We start from the raw sequence: 22,159 nt of genomic DNA, 5'->3' as shown, positions 1-22,159 counted from the left end.
TTCCACATACTCCCTGAGTTCGATACCCTACTACCACTAACTACAGTTGTTTGGGGATTAAATTTGCGTGACCCACGACAATCACGTCTAATTTTGGCGCCGTTGCCGGGGAGTAGTGCGCAACGTGTGTTAGTTTAATAGTTTTGTTTGTTATTTTCGGGTTTACGTTGGTTGTGTTTAGTGTGCAGGTACTTCAGGTGTATGCATACTAGAGGCTCTCACAGGTCATCACCGCTATCGTTTGATCCGGAAATTGAAAGAACGCTACGACAAAACCGAGTTTTAGTGCGAGAAAACAAAATCATTGGTTCACCCACTTCACCCATTACACCGAGAAACATAATGGCTGATTCTCAAATTCCACCTACAACCAGTCAAACAACCTCATCCTTTATACCTACTTCCACCCAACCATCACCAAACACTACATTACCTAATACCACCGCTGAATTTACACCATCCAATGTCACCCAACCAATCACCACTCAAACTGAGCCTACCATCACCTACTATCCATCCACCACAATCCCACCATTATCACACTTCTTTCCCCCAACTACGGGTCAATCATCATCCACCTTCACAATTGCACCCAATTCAACTATCGTGCATACTACTTCATCTTTTAGACCACAACAACAACAATCGGGCTTTCAGTATTCGACCATCCCATTTGGGCAGACCTCGGGAATTCAAGGAGATGGTTATGATGAGGGATTTGAAGATTATGAGGGTTATGAAGATGATGGGTACGGTTATGGAGGTTATGGTGATCAAGGGGAGTTTGGGTATTTGCAAAGTCAATCTCAAGGGATGGCAAGTGTTGGTGGAATGCCACAACAACAAATTATACCACAACACATTCGGCCAAGACCACAAGGGCCACCAATACAACAACCTATTCCATTGCAACAAGTTCGGCCACAACATGTACAACCACAATTTCAAAGGCCGATTCAATACCCACCGATGCCCCAACAACCAATTGCACCACAAGGGCCTATACCAAGACCAATGGGTCCTATTCGTCCAAGGGGTCGATTGGGTGTTCCAAGAAGGCATCTTAGGGAACAAGCAAGGGGAATAGAGGCACATTTCAGGCCAATCATTACTCAAAACCCTTCACCGGTGGTTATCCCTCACAACAACCAAGGGAGAACTTTTGAAGTAAGAACAAACTCGTTGCAAAGTTTACCGAAGTACAAAGGGTTAGCAACGGAGGAGCCGTATTTCCATCTAGAGGCCTATGACTCAATTTGCAACACTTTTGGGAGTCAAGGTTTTTCGGCCGATGAAGTCAAGTTGGTCTTATTTCAGTTTTCTTTGGAGGATAAGGCAAAGAAGTGGTTCTACACTTTGCCTTCGGCATCTATTTACACTTGGGGGGAAATGCAACAAACTTTCTTAGACGAATTCTATACCGCCCAAAAGACTAATGATGCTAGAAAGGGGTTGAGGAGCTTCCAACAACAACATGGTGAGATGTTCCATGAAGCGTTCGAACGATTCAATATGATGATAAAGAATTGTCCTCACCATGGAATCGAATTGTGGGAGTTAATGAATGCCTTTCATGAGGGGTTGAGTGCCGAAGACGCACGCGATTTGATGTCTATCACCGGTGGGACTTTTGGAACAAACTATGAGAATGAAGATTGGGAGTTCTTGGAAAGCATGGCAACTACATCAAAGAGAAAAGCTCAAGCCTCGAGAAGAGCCCGACCGACCACCACCCGACCGCAAGTGCACGCCATAGATGATGGTAATGTTCAAACCACTAACCAAATATATAACGTTTGTGCTTTGTGTAATGAAATAGGTCATGCGGCTGAAAATTGCCAAGGGATGTTGGAAGGGCAATACGAGGAAGTCCATGCGGTTCAAGGTCAAGGTCAAGGAGGAGGTGGTAGGAACTACAACAACATGAATTCTAATACCTACCACCCCGGATTGAGGAACCATCCGAACTTTAGATATGGGAACCCTTCAAATCAAGCGAACCCAAATTTTCAAGGTAGCAAAGGTAATTTTGGTTCACGGCCATCTTACAATAACCAAGGTGGGTACCGAGGCGGAAATAACCAAGGTTATCAAAAGCAATACCAAACGGGTCAAGAACAAGGGGGCTTTCGGGTGGAAACGAGGTGATGGAGATGCTAAAGAGCATGCAAATGGAGATGCAAAAACGGAACCAACTTGATGAAGTGCGAATGCAAAAAGATGAGGTTCGTGATAAAAGCATCCAATCACTAACAACCCAAATGGGTCAATTAGCAACTGATGTGGCGGAATTGAAGAAAGGAAAGGGTCAACTTCCAAGCGACACTAAGGTAAACCCTTCACATGGTTCGTCACGAGGTAATGTTAACATTAATCATGTTAGTGTTTTAAGAAGTGGGAAAGAATTTAAAGCCAATTTGTCACCCGAATTGGTTGAGGGGGTGGTTGAGGATATCACGGGAATTGAAAGTGATGATGAACTTTCACCGGTTAAACCAAAAGAAACAATTGTTAAAAAACCGGGTTTGGGTGAAAGTGAAAAGAATGAAAAAGTTGAGGGTGAACCAAGTCAAGTTCCATTTCCATCGGCCCTACTTGACCCGGGAAAGAAAAATTTTATTGTGTCGAAAGGTCCTCAAAAAGAGGAGATGTGGGATATGTTCAAACAAGTAAAAATAAATCTCCCACTCCTCGATGCAATAAAACAAGTCCCCGCTTATGCAAAATTCTTAAAAGAATTATGTACACAAAAAAGGCAAAACAAAAAGAAAGTGCCTAAGCGGGTGGATTTGACCGGGCAAGTAAGTGCGGTGTTGAATGGAGAGCTTCCTCCTAAGCTCCAAGATCCGGGCACGCCATTGATTAATGTGCAAGTTGGTAATTTTCAAATGGCTAAGGCGTTGCTAGATCTCGGAGCCGGAGTTAGCATTTTACCGGGGGGCTTATACGACCAATATGACTTTGGTCCATTAGCAAGGGTGGAGACGACGGTTGTTTTGGCCGATTTGTCTCATAAGTTGCCTCGGGGTATGGTTCAAAATGTTATTGTGAAAATTGATGAGTTTTATTACCCGGTGGACTTCTTAGTTTTGGATTACTCATCGGCGGACCCTAAACAACAACAAAATATAATTTTGGGTCGGCCATTTTTAAGCACCGCACATGCTATTATTGATTGTAGATTTGGTACAGTTGATATGGCGTTTGGAAATCGAAAAATGCGTTTGAATGTTTTTACTAACAATTCTAATGCTAACGGTGTTGATGAGTGTTTCATGGCAGACATAGTAGATGGATGCAACCCGCATGAGTATGAGGAGGATGGTTTGGATATTTGCCTGTGTGACTTTTCTGAACAGGTACATGCTTATGCATTACGGGTTGAAGAGGAAGCACAAGATGCTATGGCAATGAAAGAAGGTAGACCACCATGGACCCATCAATTCAAGGGTTTACCGGTGGAGATCGATTCGGGTACAAAACCATCATTGGAGGAACCACCAAAGTTGGAGCTCAAGGACTTGCCTAGCCATTTGAAGTACGTATTTTTAGGGGATAATGACACTTTACCGGTCATTATTGCCTCTAATTTGGAGTTGGCACAAGAGCAAGCGTTGATGGAGGTGTTAAAAGCGAACAAGGGTGCTATTGGATGGACGATTGCCGACCTCAAAGGAATTAGTCCATCCATCGTCATGCATAAAATTATCACAACCGAAGATGCCAAACCGACACGAGAAGCTCAAAGGCGGTTAAACCCGAACCTAAGGGAGGTAGTAAAAAAAGAGGTAATTAAATGGTTGGATGCGGGAATCATCTATCCGATTTCGGATGGTGCTTGGGTGAGTCCCACCCAAGTTGTGCCTAAGAAGGCCGACATTCAAGTAGTTAAGGATGAAAGTGGTGAACAAATTGCCACCCGACCGGTTACCGGGTGGCGGGTGTGTATTGACTACCGGAAATTGAATGCCGCCACTTCTAAGGACCATTTCCCGCTACCTTTCATTGACCAAATTATTGAGAAATTGTCGGGTCAAAAATATTATTGCTTTTTAGATGGGTATTCGGGTTATAATCAAATTGTCATACACCCGGATGACCAACACAAGACCACCTTCACATGTCCATATGGCACCTTTGCCTTTAGGCGAATGCCATTTGGTTTGTGTAATGCTCCGGCAACTTTCCAACGATGTATGATGAGTATTTTCTCGGACATGGTTGGAGAGTCGCTCGAAGTATTCATGGATGATTTCTCCATTTTTGGCACTACTTTTGATGCTTGTCTCAACGAATTGCAAAAGGTTTTGAAAAGGTGCGTTGAGAAAAATTTAGTGCTAAGTTGGGAGAAAAGTCATTTCATGGTGCAAGAGGGCATTGTGTTGGGACATGTGATTTCGGAAAGAGGGATGGAGGTGGATAAGGCAAAGATACGGGTAATATCATCTTTGCCACCTCCTAAAAATGTTAAGGGTGTAAGGTCATTCTTGGGACACGCGGGTTTTTATCGACGTTTCATTAAGGGTTTTAGTGTTATCACCAAACCCTTATGCAATTTGTTATTAAAAGATGTCCCGTTTGATTTTACTAACGAGTGTATGCAAGCTTTCAATGTTTTGAAGGAACACTTGGTCAAGGCGCCTATCTTGCAACCACCCGACTGGTCAAAGCCGTTCGAGATAATGTGTGATGCAAGCGATACCACTATTGGTGCAGTTTTGGGTCAACGGGTTGACAAGAAGCCGGTGGTTATTTACTATGCAAGCAAAACTTTATCCGAAGCGCAACTTAACTACACCACAACCGAGAAGGAGTTACTAGCGGTGGTGTATGCTTTGGATAAGTTTCGCTCGTATATTTGGGGAAGCAAGGTAGTGGTTTATTCGGATCATAGTGCAGTTCGGTATTTGATGGAGAAAAAGGATGCGAAGCCGCGATTGATTCGATGGGTTTTACTATTACAAGAGTTCGATTTAGAGATCCGAGACAAGAAGGGAAGCGAGAATGTAGTAGCGGATCATTTGTCTCGGATTCCGGTGGAGGGGACCGATGACGTAAGTGAAATCAATGAAAGTTTCCCCGATGAGCAACTCTTAGCCGTTTCCACTTTCGTTGCACCGTGGTACGCTCATTACGTCAACTATTTAGCCACGGGTGCCATTCCAACTCATTGGACCAAAAAGCGTCGTCAACAATTTATGGTCCAAGTGAGGCAATACATTTGGGATGAGCCGGATCTCTTCAAGATCGGACCGGATCAAGTCATACGGAGGTGTGTGCCCGAGACGGAAGTGTTAGAAATCTTAACTCATGCCCATTCGTCCGCTTGCGGGGGTCATTTTAGTGGGCATAAAACCGGCTATCGGGTACTATCTTGTGGGTTTTATTGGCCCACTATCTTTAAGGATGCAATTGAGTTCGCCCGGAATTGTGTAAATTGCCAAAAGATGGGTAGCATATCGAAGAGGGATGAGATGCCACTACAACCAATCTTGGTTGTAGAGATATTCGATGTATGGGGAATAGATTTTATGGGTCTGTTTCCGAATTCGAATGGCTTCCTTTATATTCTTGTGGCGGTGGATTATGTCTCGAAGTGGATTGAGGCTATTGCAACACGAACGAACGACCATTCGGTTGTTTGTAAATTTGTTCAATCCAACATTTTCTCTCGCTTTGGAATCCCGCGGGTTATTATAAGTGATGGTGGTTCGCATTTCAAGAACTTTAACTTCGGAAAATTATTGAAGAGGTATAGCGTGAACCACCGAGTCGCCACACCTTACCATCCGCAAACGAGTGGACAAGTCGAAGTGTCCAACCGTCAAATCAAGGAGATCCTCATGAAGACGGTAAGAACGGATAGAAAGGATTGGTCGAGCAAGTTGGATGATGCTTTGTGGGCGTACCGTACGGCCTACAAGACTCCGATTGGCACAACACCTTACCGGATGGTGTATGGTAAGGGTTGTCACTTGCCGATGGAGTTGGCGCATCGGGCGCATTGGGCGATCAAGACAGTCAACGCGGATTACGACGAGGCGGGTAAGTTGAGGAAGTTGCAATTGAGCGAGATAGAAGAGATTCGAGATGAGGCGTACGAATGTGCATCGGCTTATAAGGATAAGCTAAAGAAAGTGCATGATGCGAAATTGCGCAAGAAAACGTTCGAAGTGGGGCAGAAAGTTTGGTTGTACAACTCACGATTGAAAATGTTCGCGGGCAAACTTAAAAGCAAATGGATGGGTCCGTATGTTATTCGAAGAGTTGGGCGATTTGGTGATGTGGACATCCAAGATGAGCAAACGTTGAAACAACAAACGGTGAATGGTCACCGCTTGAAGCCGTACTTGGAAGGAAATGACATCAACAACTTGGAGCTTGACAAAGCGGGCTATATCTTACGCCCGGTCGATGAGGAACAACCATGAGAGGCCCAGGTTTGGTGGTAGTGTACATAGTAGTGTTGTTTTGTTTTGTTTTGTATATTTGCACAATTGCCATAGTTCCTCGAAGTCCGTGTTCGAAACAAGTGTGGGATGTTCGGGTCGCGAATTGCTCTTACATTGTGTTGAGGACAACACGGGATTTTTGAGGGGGTAGGGTAATTTTTACAAGTTTTTGAAAAAATTAAAAAACATAAAAAAATCGAAAAACTTGAAAAAATCTAAAAATGTTTCACATAAAACCTAAAATTTTATCAAAGTAGAGCTGCCCAGCGAGCACCGTAAATTACGGTACAGCCGTAATTTATGGTGGGTGTTCAAAAGTTGTGGGCTTTACGGTGTAATCCTCCTGAGTTACGATGAAAAGTTGAGGTTCAGTGTTTACCGTAAATTACGGTAATACCGTAATTTACGGTGGAAGTGGAAATTGATGGGGGTTTACGGTGTAAGTCTACTGACTTACGGTGCAGTTTTGATGTTCAGGTCTCACCGTAATTTACGGTGAGACCGTAAATTACGGTACGCAACAAGCTTATGTCCGTCGTTTGGGGTCCGCACATTGTTAAAAAAAATATATATATAAAATCTAATACAAACAAACCCTGGTCACGTGAATCAACCCCATCCACCCATTCACTTTTCACTTTTCCATCACCATCTTCCTTCTCTCAAGACCCACAACCTCCATAGCTTCCCAAACCTTCCATCTTTCATAAACCCTTCAATTCCTGTCCAAATCAAGTGGAATCTTGGTCTAACTTGACTAATTTTTCACAAGCTTTGTGATTGTGAGGAGAGATTTCAGAGAAAACGCAATTTTGGGGTCCAAATTCGAAACCCTAGTTTGAGATAAATTGGGGGTTTTGGGGTTTTTGGTTTCACAAGCACTCTTCCATCTTTAAACAAGGTATGAACGCTTATTTTGTTATATTTTGGTGCTACATTGTGAAAAGTAAGGTGATTTAGGTTATGTGTTCTTGCCCACTTGCTTGTTGTTAAGATATGATTATGAATTGATTATGGAACATGGTTGATGGTTGTAGATGTAGGATTTGTGGTTAAAGTAGTGAACTTTTGGGATGTTCTACATTATAGAGACATCATGCCCAATTTTTGAAAAATTCTTGATACACTTTTGGTTCACTAACATCTACAACCATGATAACAAGCAAGTGTGGGGATGATTTTGAAGAGAGGGCTTAATTTGTTGTTTGTTTTGTTGCTTGTTTCATGTGTGTAGGAAATGGCAAAGACAAAGGAACAAGCAGGATCAAGCTCATCTTCATCAAAAGGCAAGGGAAAACAAAAGGAGCAACCATCAAAGAAGAGGCAATATCTGGGTAGGGTTAGTGAAAGCGAAAGTGAAGAAGAAGAAGAGATGGCGTTAAACGAGTGAAAAGCCGGTATGGAACTCGGGGTCTTTGGATGATCAACCCGAGATTTGGCAGCCAACACTTTACAATGATTGTATGAACAAGTTGAAAAACAAGGCAGCCGCGTTTATTTGTGAGAAAGAAGTTGATGAGCCCCAATTTGGTTAGTCCGGGGTGTTTGCTAAGTTTCGCGCTTTAGGTTGGGAGGGGGCTCTTAAATGCTTCGACAAAGACAAGAGTAATCTGTTCATGACGGAGATACAAGAGTGGATGGCAACGCTAAAATGTCACAATTTCAACAAGCCATCACAAATGAAGTTGATCGGGATGGTACATGGGGTACCGGTGGAGATGTCGTATGATACACTGAAGAAGCTTGGAAAGTATGACAGTCTTCCATCTAGGGAATACATGGTGCCCACACTTGATGACTTATTGCTTAAACCAGAAAAGCATGTTAGGTGGAACGACATGTTGGCAGCATTGTTTTTGCCCGGTAGATACAGTGGTATTCTATACCGGAAGAACTTGAAGATTGAAGCTAAATTGCTGCATACAATCTGCCTTCTCAATGTCATTCCAAGAAGGGGAGACAAAGAACAGGTGAGGTATCCAGAGATACCCGTTCTTTATTCGTTGATGCATGGGTCCCCACGCTTCCCGATACGCTACCTTATCATGCACCACTTATGGATATGCCGGAACAAATATGGAAGAGACATCGTCCCGTACTGTCGCATAATTACGGGTTTGATGAAACAACAGAAAGCGCTAACATCCGAAGACCGAGGTTTGACAAAAAGGCACCAGCCGTTTACATTGGATAGGTTGGGGAATGTTTGGACGTATACTCAGTCGGAACGTTATCATAAGCTGAAATCTGAAGGTCAAAGGTGGAGGGCATTAAAGTTGAATGCAAGAGAGTTGTTACCGGGAGAGCCGGATGAGCCGGAGAGTGATGTAGAAATGGTTCCGAGCGGGGACGAGGATTATGCGGACGAGCCGCATGGTGGTGCAAATGTTTGTTTAGGGGGTTTTGGTGGAGGTCACGGTGGTATGTTCTACGACTATGCGCAACAACCTTATGAGCCGGGGCGGGCTTATAGTGGTTCAATGCAAGAGGTGATCGAAAGTCAACGTCCGCCGGCATCTATTTTTGATACATGGTCGGGGCCGGAGAGGACGTTGTATGATCAAAACACGAGGAATAGTGCAAGCATAGAGCGGTCGTTAAAACATAGCTTCGATCGCAATGAGTCATGGAACCGTACCCACGCATACTCTCGAGAGGTGGATGCTAATAATAGATATCATGATGATCAAATGAGGCGGATGCATGCGGATTGGCATGCCGGAAGGCCGGTTGTTGAAGATCCACAACATGTGGACTATGCCTCGTTGCCGCCTTATGATGGTAGCATTTCATATCCGACTCCACCACTTCACCATTCTCAATGGCTTGACCCAAGGCAACAGGAGGGACCACAACAACAAGAGGGGAGTAGCAGCGGCGCATTCGGATTTGGAGAGTGGAATGATATGATGTCATCCATCTTTGGACCTCCGGGACCGCGCTACTATTAATCAGGTGGTATTCTCTCTTGTGTATAGTTTGTACATATTTGTTGGTTTATGTTGGTTATGGTAGGGAGGTTGGGTGGTGTTTGATTATGTGGTTGATTGTTGGGTTGGTGTTTGTTGGTGGTGTCGTGTTAAAAAAAAAAAGAAAAACATAAAAAAAATATAAAAAGAAAAATACAAAAAGATATTTGGGGTTTGAGAAAACAAGCTTTTGTTGATGGTGATTGAGTTTAGTGATCAAAGCCTCCCAAAAACCATACATTGGGGTCAATGTATCCCAAGTGTGGGGATGGGGTGAAATTTTGAGGTTTTTGAAAAATTTTGAGCCAAGCAAAATGATGTGAGATTTTGAACGCCCTAATTTATCCCCAAGTTGATGCACCGGCAACCCTTGATCCCTTTTTCGTTCTTGGTGAGAGTTGTAGCCACACTTGTATATAAATAATTGTCTTTGATGAGAGTGGCTACGGGTGGGGGTGTGTTAGAACTTGTGCTTGAATGAGATCTGAATCCTTAGTTAAACATGAATGTAGAAAGGATAAGGGCATTAGGTAGCCTCGTCGTTGGTGTGAGCGAGTGTGGGATTTGGGGGGTTGGACCTCATAAGTATATATATGAGCATGGTAGTGAGAGGGGCGGGGGTTTGGTCATTTAGTTGCCCAGATTGTGCCTTTAAAGCTTATCATTTGTTTCCCCTAGCTACTTACCTAAAATTTACCCAAATTTGACCCGGTCTTATAGTATTAGTGATAGTATCTGTAGTTTTGCTAGTTTGAATTAGATATGGTTAATGCGTTATCGTATGTTTGTTGATTGAAAAAAAAAAAGCAATGAGAAAAAGAAAAAAAAAGAGGGGACTTAATTGTCTTGTATATAGTAGTGCGTTGATTGTTAGTTTGTTTGTGTTTGTAATAAAAAGACCGGGTCGAATTTTCGTTACTCATATATATTCCATTTCCTACCTATACACCTAGCCACGTTACAACCTTGAAGTCCCTTTGATTTGCATTCATGTTTGACCCATTTTAGGAGAATGATCGATTCAGGTACAAGCTTATGATTGTGCAACCACCCGTTTGCCTAGTGTGTGTCTAGCTTATCTTTGCTAGTTTTCACTTGTAGCCGAGAGGAGAGAATTTGAGAGGGGTGCATTGCTTGGGTGTTAAAAAGGGGTTGGTAAAGAAATTGCATGCTTTGCTTGGTTTGATTTGATCACTTGTTTTGAAATCATGTTGATGAGTTGCTTGGGACAAGCAACGGTTAAGTGTGGGGATGTGACGGGTGGTCCTTTGGACAACCCTTAAGCATGTTAAAAGATGAAATAATCCTCCATTTAATCGTGTAATTATCTTGAATTAGATAACTACGATGCTTATGTTTCAGGTGCGATTTAGGAGCTAAAAGATGGATCAAACGCAGCTTTGGAGGCTTTGGTGAAGAACGGGTCGAGCGTGGAACAAAAGAAACAACAAAGAAGACAAGGCAGCTGACCACCATAAATTACGGTCCTGCCGTAATTTACGGTAGACCTGGATTTTGCATTTTTCTTCACCGTAACACAGTTCATTTGTGCCGTAAAAGAACAACGTCCACCGTAAATTACGGTGGAGCCGTAATTTACGGTGGAGCCTGCGAGCAAAATGTGTAACTGCCGTTTTTAAGTTGGTTTTTGAGTGTCTTTTCATATCTTCTCATCATTGGACGGTTCTAGGACAGCATAGGGGCGATTTTTGGCTTGTGGCTTGGTTTGTGAACAATTTCTATCATTCGGTTTGTTTTCTTGATTCGTATGAACAATAGTTTGATGTTGATGATGATTCACCGAGCCATGTCCGGCTAAACTCTTCGGTGATCATCTTAGGTGAATGTTTCTTGAACTTTTGTGTGTTTAATTTCTGCATTTCTAGAATGATATCTTGCGTTGCTTGAATGTCATGGTGTATGTTGATTGTTTGTAGTTTGTTAATCAATATTGCAATTTCTAGTCTTAATCGTACGTTCTTGGTGCCGTTGGCAATCGAGATATCACGGGAAGGGTTAGGGTTGGTTATTGATTAATAGGTCATCGGGAAACAACCTCGCGTTTATCTAATCCGAGTACTTTGTTCCCTTTTATCACTTCAATCACATATACACGAGTTATGTCTATGTAACTCTTTCTAGTTGGAATTACACACAATTGTTTAAAGAAACTGAAACCTAAGGTGATCATTGTTCTCTCCTATTTGTTTTACAACCAATCTTGATTTGAATTAGTTTTTAATTTAGTTTTCTAAAACAACAATCCAAACTCTTGAATTTTAATTTCTCTGCAATTTAGTCTAATAATTAGTTTAAGTACAAAGCTATACAATCGACACATCTTCCACATACTCCCTGAGTTCGATACCCTACTACCACTAACTACAGTTGTTTGGGGATTAAATTTGCGTGACCCACGACAATCACGTCAAGCTTCAGTCGGCCTGTAGGCGAGGCTGAAGTCTCGTTCTGCTTCTTTGTTGTATGCGATGCGCTGTCTTGGCTTGTAATACTCATGATTCCTCTGCAAGCGATTGAAAACTGAGGAACCTTTGTCGTCTTGCCATGTTGGGTCGTTTGGGTCTGTGTCATCCCATTCATTATTCAAGTTGCGCGCTCCAAGTCTGGTGTGAACTGGTCCTCTTTGGACGTTTGATGGGTAGTCATAATAGCTTTCTGTCTCTCCCCGTGTATCGCGCGTGTCGTGCACGCTTGGTCTTCGTAAGGGAGGAGGCCTGGTCGTTCTTCCGTGTAGGATTTGCTGCAGGGGTATCTGGCGTGCCCCCTGACTTGGACCCGTGGGTGTAACCAAAGATGGCTCTGCTTGTAAAACTGCTTGTTGTGCGCTCAAAGATTGATACGCGACATTGATGGTTGCAATTTGTTTGGCGTACCAAGAGGCTGGAGTTTCACCTTCAGGTAGCCCTAATAGCGCCGAGATGTTCTGAGGTGGAGCTGGATTTGAGGGTCCAGCACCATTGTTTCCCGGGGTTACCGTCTGGGTGATGCGAGTGATGCTCGCGCGGGGTCCCCGGTGTTGGTTACTTCGATTTCACCGATTTCTTCTACATGTTGGACTTGGACGTTTTGATTATCCTCCCCCAACACTGCATTAGAGTTTGTTCCAAAGCCAAAATCAGGAACGATTCCTTAACCAGCCATGATCGAAGGAAAAACAAGTTAAGACACTCAGAAAAAGAAGATGAGAGTGATTTGCAAAAAACCGGTGGGCGCCAATGAAGAAACACGTAACTAATTTTAGTGTGGGTTAGTTGGGTTTATGTTCCTACCATAAGGGTTAATCTTCTTTGGGTTTCTGAGCTCCTTAATGATCGGCTAACCCTGCAAAACAGAACACCGTTAGCTCGTTAAGAGGGGAATATGGGGGTTTCCCTCTTAATTAGACTCCAGCGTGAGAATAAGTGACTGCTTTGAGGAGATAATTGAGTATTAAGAGTGAGAGTAAAGAGAATAGAATGAATTAACCTGTGAACCAAGGTCTCTATTTATAGCCGGAGAGGTGTAGAGGATGTGGGCTGATGGGCCTTGGGTTGGAAGGTGACAACGCAGCGGATATGCTTCTTGTCTCACTGGTGTCGACCGTTAATGGCTTCTAGAAGTTTCCGGTGCTAGCGCACCGTGATTGGGGCCACGTGTCACTGTTGTCTGCCTCGTTGTCCCTCAGCCATCAGCAGGTAAGTGGAGATCGTGGGTCAGGTGTCTCTGCCCTGTGATTGGTGCCACGTAGGCGTCCTTACGTACTTTTTGCCTCCTGCACGTCAGACGATCGTGGAGCACGATTGAGTAGAGCCTGGAGAATACGAATTGGCTCTTTTCATCTGCCACTTGTACCTTCGTACCTTCTGACGTGGTCATGCGCTATAGATCCTGCGCGACCTTTGCTAAGCACGTTATTACCCCGCGCAGGATTATAGGTGCGTTATTACCCCGCGCAGGATTATAGGTGTTGGAGACTGTTATCCAGAATGCCAAGTGTTTGAAATCAATGCTCTTTCTTGTTTAGACCTCGCGCGAGGTCCGTGATTCTTGAAGTAACCTACGCGAGGTTGAGATTGAAAGTATTTCTGATTAAGTAGTATGGTCCTGCGCGCGACCTGGAAGAAGGCCTGCGCGGCTTTTTGGGACCATACCCCTTCAGAAAGTCACTGCTTACAATACCGATTAATCGCCGGGGGCGAATGGGTTATTAGTTGATAGCGCTATTAGGTTTGACAAACCTCACACCGTGACCGAGGGAATCGGGCGTGAACTAGTAGACCTTGCAACTTGGTCAATGATGATAGACATTGACTCAGGGCACAACAACTCAACGTCACCAGTTTCGGTATCACCAGTTTAGTGAGCTTACAGATGGGGTAGCTCTCCATAACATGATTATAAATGTTTTATCTAAACAACTTATGTTTTCAAAAGTTTAAAACTGGACAACTCGTGAACTCGCCAGCTTTATGTTGACACCCTACTGCATGCTTTGCAGGTACTCAGTGACTTTGGAGCTTGCCGCTTGGGGATGTGTAGTGGACGTCTAAACCCATGTGTTGGGTTCTTTAAATAATCTTGAAACTTGAACTTTTGTTCTATTTGTTTGAACTATTTTACTATGCTTCCGCTACTTACTTAAATTGTGGTTTTGGACTTAGAAACTCTTGAACTTAACTAAGGTACTCACCGGCCCTTTGGTTGGTGAACTATTTTATTATTGCCTTAATTGTTCAGTATGATTGGTGGCTAGATCCTGGTCAGTCACACGCCTCGCGGTGGTACTCCGCATGTGGTTTTTGAGGGTGTGCATCTCCAACAAATATATGATATCTGTTATAACCCAACCCCTTTCTACTCTCTCTTTCTACTCTCTCTCTCTCTCTTTCTCTAAACCACAACCGCCACCACCACCTACCACCACTACCGCCGCCATAATTTTGAAGACAATCCACTCGCCGTACAAATCTATGATCTCTAGTCACACACCTGGATCAAATCGGATCCGATGCCTAGGATTTTCAACCACTCCGCTTTACTGATCTTAGTGTGATGCAGGTTGGTGGTGTGATGTTAACGAAGGAGGTTGCAGGTTCGGGTGGTTGTTGTGAAGATGATGACGGTGAACGATGGGGAACAACGGTACGTAGGGTGAATAGCGATGGGGGAAGGATGGTTGTGGTACGACAAAGATGATGAAGAGAAGGGTGACCTGAGACGACAATGGTGAGGTAGAGGAAATACGAAGAAGATGAAGCAGGTTCGGGTGGTGTTTCGTGGTTACGGCAGAGGCTGGTGGTGGTGGTGGTGTAGTGATTAACGGTGGTGTGATGAAGGCTCGTGATGGAAGTGATGATGATGATAGTGTGAGGTGCTTGTGATGATAAGCTGAAAGAGGTGCGGTGATGATGATCGTCAACTCAAAAATATAATTCGAAAGCAATCGGAGGTGCGATGGTGGTTATGGAGGATGAAGGTGTAGCGGTGACCGGAGATCAGTGTTGTAAAAGTCGGATTACTCGGCCGAGTACTCGGCGAGTACTCGGTCCTCGGACCCCCTCCGAGGCGACTTCCTCCTAGGTGGTCTCAATTAGTCGGCCTCGGGATTACTCGGGAGTACTCGGTGCCTAGTCGGCCAAGTCGGCGCCTAGTCGGACGTAGTCGGCCTAGTCGGTCTAGGCGGACAACATGGTTTGTTGACTTTTAATCGGTCAAACTCGGTCAAAATCGGCCTACTCGGCCTTGTACTCGGACTACTCGGCCTTATACTCAGACTAGTCGGACTTGTATTCAGAATATTTGAACTTTAAACATGTTTCATTTTAAATTATACTCAGTTGACATGAATTATGCTTATTTTAACACATAAATATTATATAACAATTAATTTTCTTTATATTTACCATGTCCGCGTACTCCCCCGAGTACTCTCCGAGTACTCCGATTACTCCCAACTCCCCAGTCAGCCGACTAGGGACCGCCTAGCGACTTTTACAACACTGCCGGAGATGATATCGTGGTGATGATAACAGATCCGAAAACTCTAACTCGAAAACTTTGTTTTGGAAAGTGATGTTTCGACGATTGTGGTTGTTCCGGTAATAGACTTAGGGTTCTGGTGAGTTTGGACTATGCTTTTTTCAGCGATTGTGGTTGTTCTGGTGAGTTCCGATAAACAGATCTAGTGGTGTCGGTGGTGACAGGCTAAGAACCCTAAGACTCCGATGGTTTTTCGACGACTAAGGGCATCCAAGAGCAGCGATGGTTTGATTTTGGGTCTGAATTTGATATTTGGGACTGATTTTGATTTTGGTGAACCATGAACGATGGTGGTCTAAGATGTTGGTGAATGGTGGTGCTATGAGATGGTGGTTAACGGTGGAGGTATGAGATGGTGGTGGTCGATGGTTGTGAAACTTGGTGAATCTTAGATGGTGGTGAAAATTGTGGATAAAGATGAGAGTCTGTGTATATGTTATATATATATATATGTGTATATATATATATATATATATATATATATATATATAGGGGAGGTTTATTTGAGAATAAAATTATTGAAAGAAAAAAAAGAAGAAAGGACATAATGGTAAAATATTAATTGATTTATAACTTATCTCATTAATTTTTCTCACTTTAATTAATTAGCCAACTAATCATTAATTATCCTATATATAATCTACAAAACCTACACATATCAAAATTTTCCTACATATACCTTACACATTATAGAATTTTATCCTACATACGTCGAAATTTATCCTACACACCTCGAAATATATCCTACACAACTCGTAATTTATCTTACACACCACCTTTTAATTTATTTTACACTTTAAACTAGTGCTAATACCCGCGAATTTCGCGGTTTTAACAAAATAATATGTTTTTGAGGTATTGACAAAGAACATTATACATTTATAATGAATATATCGAACTCTTGATGTACGATATTCAATATTATAACCATTATAATTTCAAATGTACTCGATGTAGTATATACAACTTTAGAACATATTGAACAAAATAATATGTTTTCGAAGTATTGACAAAGAGCATTATACATTTATGATAATCATAACGAAATTCTCTGAAGGAAATTATTATGGAACCCTCAGATTCATAAAGTAAATAAAACAACCAACGTACTATTGATATAACTAAACGAAAAAAAATAGATGATGAAATTACATTTCTGTAGTAGATATCAATAGAAAGCCTATTAATCTAATACTTTTGCCTTTTGGATCTTCGTAACCAATAACCTCGCACTCGTTGTTAACCAATTGAAGAAACTATCATCACTTAACGATTGAATCATATCATACCATCCAATAACACAAAATCTATTGTAAATACTTTATAAGAAAGAAAAAATATTAGTAACAAATTGAAAAATGTAGTAAAAACTAAAATAAAATTAATCAATATTATGAGTAATTGATTGTTTGACCATCAATATTCTCTCTACATAGCTTCACAAGCCAAGTATTTCATTCAACAACTTTAATCTTCATTTTAGAAAACCAAACAAAAATGAACAAAAGTGTGAAACCTTTAAACCCTTAACTCATGGAGTCAACAATACATACAAAAGAACCATATTTAAAAAAATAATATTAAAGTTGCACCCAATGTGCAATACAATACATAAAGAATATTTAAATAAAAGTCCCTTTAAACATGATATTGAAAAGAAATCCACTTCTCTTATCAATGAAAAAGAAAAGAGGTGCTAACTAACGGGTATAGAAATAAATGGCTCGAAGCTTCACTTAAAACCTATTTCATGTAAGCTGTGAAGACTGAAGAGGAGGATTGTTATAAACGCCAAAGGTAATGGGACAAAGTCATAAAACCGACCCATTTTGACCCGCAATGGTAAATTTGAAATAAAACATATCAAAAAACTATATTTCATTCAAAATACACATTTATACGTTGCTCCTCGTATGCACAACCGGTAACTTCATCTAAACAAATCAAGAAGTTAGTACCTTTAACTAAAGATAAACAAATCAAGAAGTTAGTACCTTTAACTAAAGAGAATACGTAGTTTATAAAATTAGAATAAACCTTCAAATTATATTGCATTGCAATGAAATTCATTAATTTTATTAACACTATTATGATTAAATAAACAACCCGGATCATTGGTACTAAATAGATATCTAAACAAATTAGAAATCAACTTGTTCAGGTTCAGTTTGTACGAAACACTGCAACTTTAAAAAACAAAATTAAATCTCAATAAGTATAGTGTGCTCACAATGGGACATGTATAGGTAATCCCATGTTCTTACTCGATCGTAAAACATTTTCCAATAAGCGGCCTAATACCCGTTATTTGCTATAGTTACTCGTTAAGATTCCAAAAGTCAGTAACTTTTTGTTACGGGTCAAAATAAGTCGAGTTGGGTCAATTAGACAAAAACATATAGTCTATCTTTTAAACACACTTACACATAAGTAGGTTGCTTTGGGTTAACGGGTTAAATGAGTAAATCTTAAAATTTGATCAAAATAAAAACAGGTTGAGTTGGTCAAACCATAAAGAACCTAAGCATGTTCACAGTTGATAAAAATCTTTTAAATAGTTTTATTTTAACAATATAAGTTTCTAATCATATCTACAACATTAAACATCATTAAACATCATTTATACTATTCTACTCTGTTAACAAAACAAACAATAACATCAAGGTCTAGTCTCAAAAAAAGCAGAGCCAAAAATATACGAAATCCAGCACCTCCCGGCGAGATAGGAGTCCCTGCGTTAGCAGAATTGCCCTCAAGAGTCGTTGCACCACCAGACAGTATAAGCCTGGGTCCCAAATTAAAATTTAGAAATCAAAAGTCACCCATTTTTCCCACTACATATGCTGCTGTTCCACCTGGTGTTTTATCCACAATGAGGTGTATTGTACTTCACCTAACAACCTTTCAATGTGAACCCGTGCTCGAAAGTATGAGATCATTCTGACACTTCAATATTCTGAAGCATACTGTCAGCACCACAACTTGTACCGCCTTTTTCTTCATTCGAGTGTAGCCTGGAACCTTGCGGACACTTGGTAGATCTTTGAAAGAGAAGGCGAAGACCGGCGGTATATTACGCCACTCACTAATTTTGTTCCATACTACAGCCGCAACAGGTAGCAGGATGTGAATACGTGTGTTGTATTTCATCTCCGCCATTACAAAACCTGTACAACGTGGAGCCGCTATGGATTCTTCTTTTATGTAGACCGACCAAAGTAGGTAAACACTCTTGTTCTACACGCCACCCAAATATATGTTATCTTTATAGAACCCATTTTACTCTTTGAAAAGGAAAATACGTTGCATACTCTGTCATTAATCTCCTACACGAGCCCACTGTAAACTGACCTGACCCGTCCAGTTCCCACACCCATCTATCCCTACCATCAGTGACCTCAATGTTCATTAATAAAACATTCAGGTGCTCCATCTCCCTAATTTCCTCTTCACTTGTAGATCTCATCCACCCTCCCAGTCATCCCAAGAAAGAAATTCACCTCGCTACAGTTGTATTTTTTTCAATTTCCAAGAGAAATAGAGTTGGAAAAATCCTCCTTTAATGGTCGCTGCCTATCCATTTATCTATCAGAATCAGATAGTCGACCCGTCCCCAAGAACCCCTTTTTTAGATAACTTATCTGGATATTAAGATTACTTAAATCCTTCTCCATCTTGATAATTTCATTCCAAACTCCAAAAATTCCAGCTTTGACTGGCACATATGACCACGATCTCGGCTGTGAGTTTACCGCCTCTATTACTTGTTTCCATAAAGCCTTATCTTCATTCTTAAAAATGCCACAACCATTTTGCTAGCAAACTAATATTCATGTCCCAAAGAGACCCAAGCCCTAGCCCTCCTTTTTCACATGGACCGATCACCCTAGTTTGTTTTCTTTCCCAACTACGAACAACAAGACAATTTGGAACAAAAACAATAAAATAATTAATGTATATAACATCCGCCATTAAATTTAAGGTGCTTTGCAATTTGACAAAAGTGGAAGCATCTTCTTTGGTGGTAGCGTCAAAGAGCATCTTGAAGAAGCAAAGGTGTATGAATTTTGGTTGATATATATTTACTCAAGCGATATAGGTGGCTTTTATGCTTTTAAAATAAATTCAAATGGTGTTAAATCACTTGAAAATAAGACAAATAAACCAACCAAGAAATTGAAAACATACCTGCGATGGGGGTGGTCATAAGATCCTAAAAAATAACGAACCTGTCATTTATAACCTGCATGCACCTCGTTCCCGTCAAATGAGTCAAATATGAAGTAAGAAAACAATGATTTGATTATTGATGGGGAAAAATAACTAAATAAAAGAGGCGAGTTTGGTTTATATGGCTATGGACCTAAACATGAACTCAACCATTTACATGGTATACAACCTTGTGTACCAGGCTGTAGGCTGTATACAGGTTGTATCAACCCCTTCTTTGTGTTTCCTCGATACCGAAAGTTGAAGAACCCTCATAAACCCGTTGGTGAAGGACCAAACCTGAAAGCTATCATCACAAAGATGAAGATACATAAAACATATTAAAAATCAATGCCAAAAGTATGATCCTAACACTTAATCTTATATTTTAATTGAGCATTGTTCATCATGCAAACAACGATCCATGAAAGCAAATAATAAGTTTATAACAATCGTCCTCTGCAATGACTATGCAGCAACTTTAAATAGATATCAAAGCATCCACATCAGATTAATAAATAAATATCCATTTGAATTAGGAAAAAACTATTAGGGGACACCTTGGTTACCTTAACTGAAAACAGATGACCAGTAGTCGTTCACCAATACCGTGAAGGATTACATCACCGGAGCAAGTCATGATGTTGTTAGCCAATGTCGTGAATGATTACATCACCAGAGAAATAGACTTGGTGTTGTACGTGATAGGCGGCGCCGAGATTAAAACACTAACACCCAAGACCTGTTCATAGCAATAGTAAAAGGGTTTTCTTACCCTCGAAAGAAGTAATCCTGTTTAACGAAATTTCTGGTTAAACTGTAATAAAAAATATTGAAATAAGAATCAAACCAAACCTGATGTTCATGAAGATCCTCATTCTAAATGTCATTGTAGGCCATATTGGGTTTGTTTTTCTACAATGGTTAAACACGTAAAATAAACAAAAAATAGCTTAAAACGAAATGGGTCAAAATCACCCAAACTGTAAGTAAATTAAATGAATAAAACATCTTCAATCATTTTATTCATAAGTTGCATTATTATTGAAATTATATCACCTCGTTTGTTATTGTATTTAGCATGTAGCCATTTACTAAAAAAGAAGTTAAGAACTATAGACAAAATGTATTTCAGGTCGACCCAGCCAGACCCGTTTCAAGTTGTACAGAGAATTACCCATTTTAACCCCTCCCATTATGTAGTTATTGAGCCCACCTGACACACCCAATCTTCTATCTTTACATCAAATATTAGTCTTTTTTAAAGGAAATGTACATGAAAGATGGGGTAAACAAAATAAGACGGAATCCTGTGATGCTTAAGACTTAAATCGGATTATTTTAGCAATTCTATACATAAATGAACGATTAGGATAGAATGGAGAATCTGGAATCAAGAAACAACATTGAACAATCGCATGGGCATTTACGAATAGTGCATGTTGGCATACAGCTCTTCACGAGTAAGAATCTCCCATAACACGATCCCAAAGTAGAAAACATCAACCTGTTACATTAGACAGACAACATTAAAGAACACATAAAAAGATGTGTTCTACATAAATGAAGAAGCTGTAGAGGGGCATTTTTGCCTTTTCAGAAACCTTATTGCTTCCACCATTCAGTAGCTCGGGAGTCATCCACGGCAGGGTTCCCCTAACTCCACCTGAAACCTAAGTGTTCCTCTTGATTTTGACAGTCCAAAGTCACCTACCTGCATAATCATAATGTCATTCAACAATACACACAAAAAAACCCCAACAAAATACATAATATTCATATGATAACCTTGCATATAAGGCGTGAAGTATTACCTATCTTTGCGAAGTAAGAAATGCCTCAGCGAGCCATCAACCATGACCTCTGTGATAGTAGCTAATGTTCCATCGGGCCCATCTTGTACTACACCATAAAATGCCATTACGTTTGGATGATGAAGCTTTCACAAAATTACAGCTTCTCGCGAGAACTCTACTGTCTAGAATTAGAAATTAACACATAAGATGCATAACTTTTATTTAATCAAAGATAAGATGTAAATGATGCTTACTAATCTTTCTTGTTCAGATGACTGCCCTACAAAGCAGCTTTTCTTAATGTGTTTAATCGCAACATCCGTTCCCCTCCATCCCCCAAAGAACAAATTAAATCAATAATAATAATAATAATGAGATAAAACACGACTAATCAACAAACACATGACTTACTTGGTTGATTCATCGACGAAATCTAACATTTATGATGAAGACATAGATTAAAATCAGATTCATAGAGGTGCGAATGACAGGCAGATAGCGAGTGATTGACGAGGGAATCAAAATAACGAATCGAAACCCTAAATTTTCAAGAGTATTCCATTACAATCAATATAAAAAATCTAATAGAATCAACAATCATATTTACTTTGCTTGAAGAAATCGTATACATGATTGAGAGAAATCCACATAAAAAGGATGAAGGATCGAGTGTATACAAACCTGTTGATTGAAG

General features: G+C 40.8%; 1 non-coding gene across 1 annotated transcript; it reads right to left on the bottom strand.

The window, feature by feature from the left end:
- Nucleotides 1-1,438: 1,438 nt before the first annotated feature.
- LOC118480712 lies at nucleotides 1,439-1,544 on the bottom strand. Its single transcript, XR_004863690.1, has one exon. It is a non-coding gene; the product is annotated as a small nucleolar RNA R71 (small nucleolar RNA).
- Between the last annotated feature and the right edge of the window lie 20,615 nt (nucleotides 1,545-22,159).

The sequence above is a fragment of the Helianthus annuus genome, chromosome 7, assembly GCF_002127325.2.
Source record: "Helianthus annuus cultivar XRQ/B chromosome 7, HanXRQr2.0-SUNRISE, whole genome shotgun sequence".
Classification (NCBI taxonomy): domain Eukaryota; kingdom Viridiplantae; phylum Streptophyta; class Magnoliopsida; order Asterales; family Asteraceae; genus Helianthus; species Helianthus annuus.
This window is presented reverse-complemented; position numbering and strand designations above follow the sequence as displayed.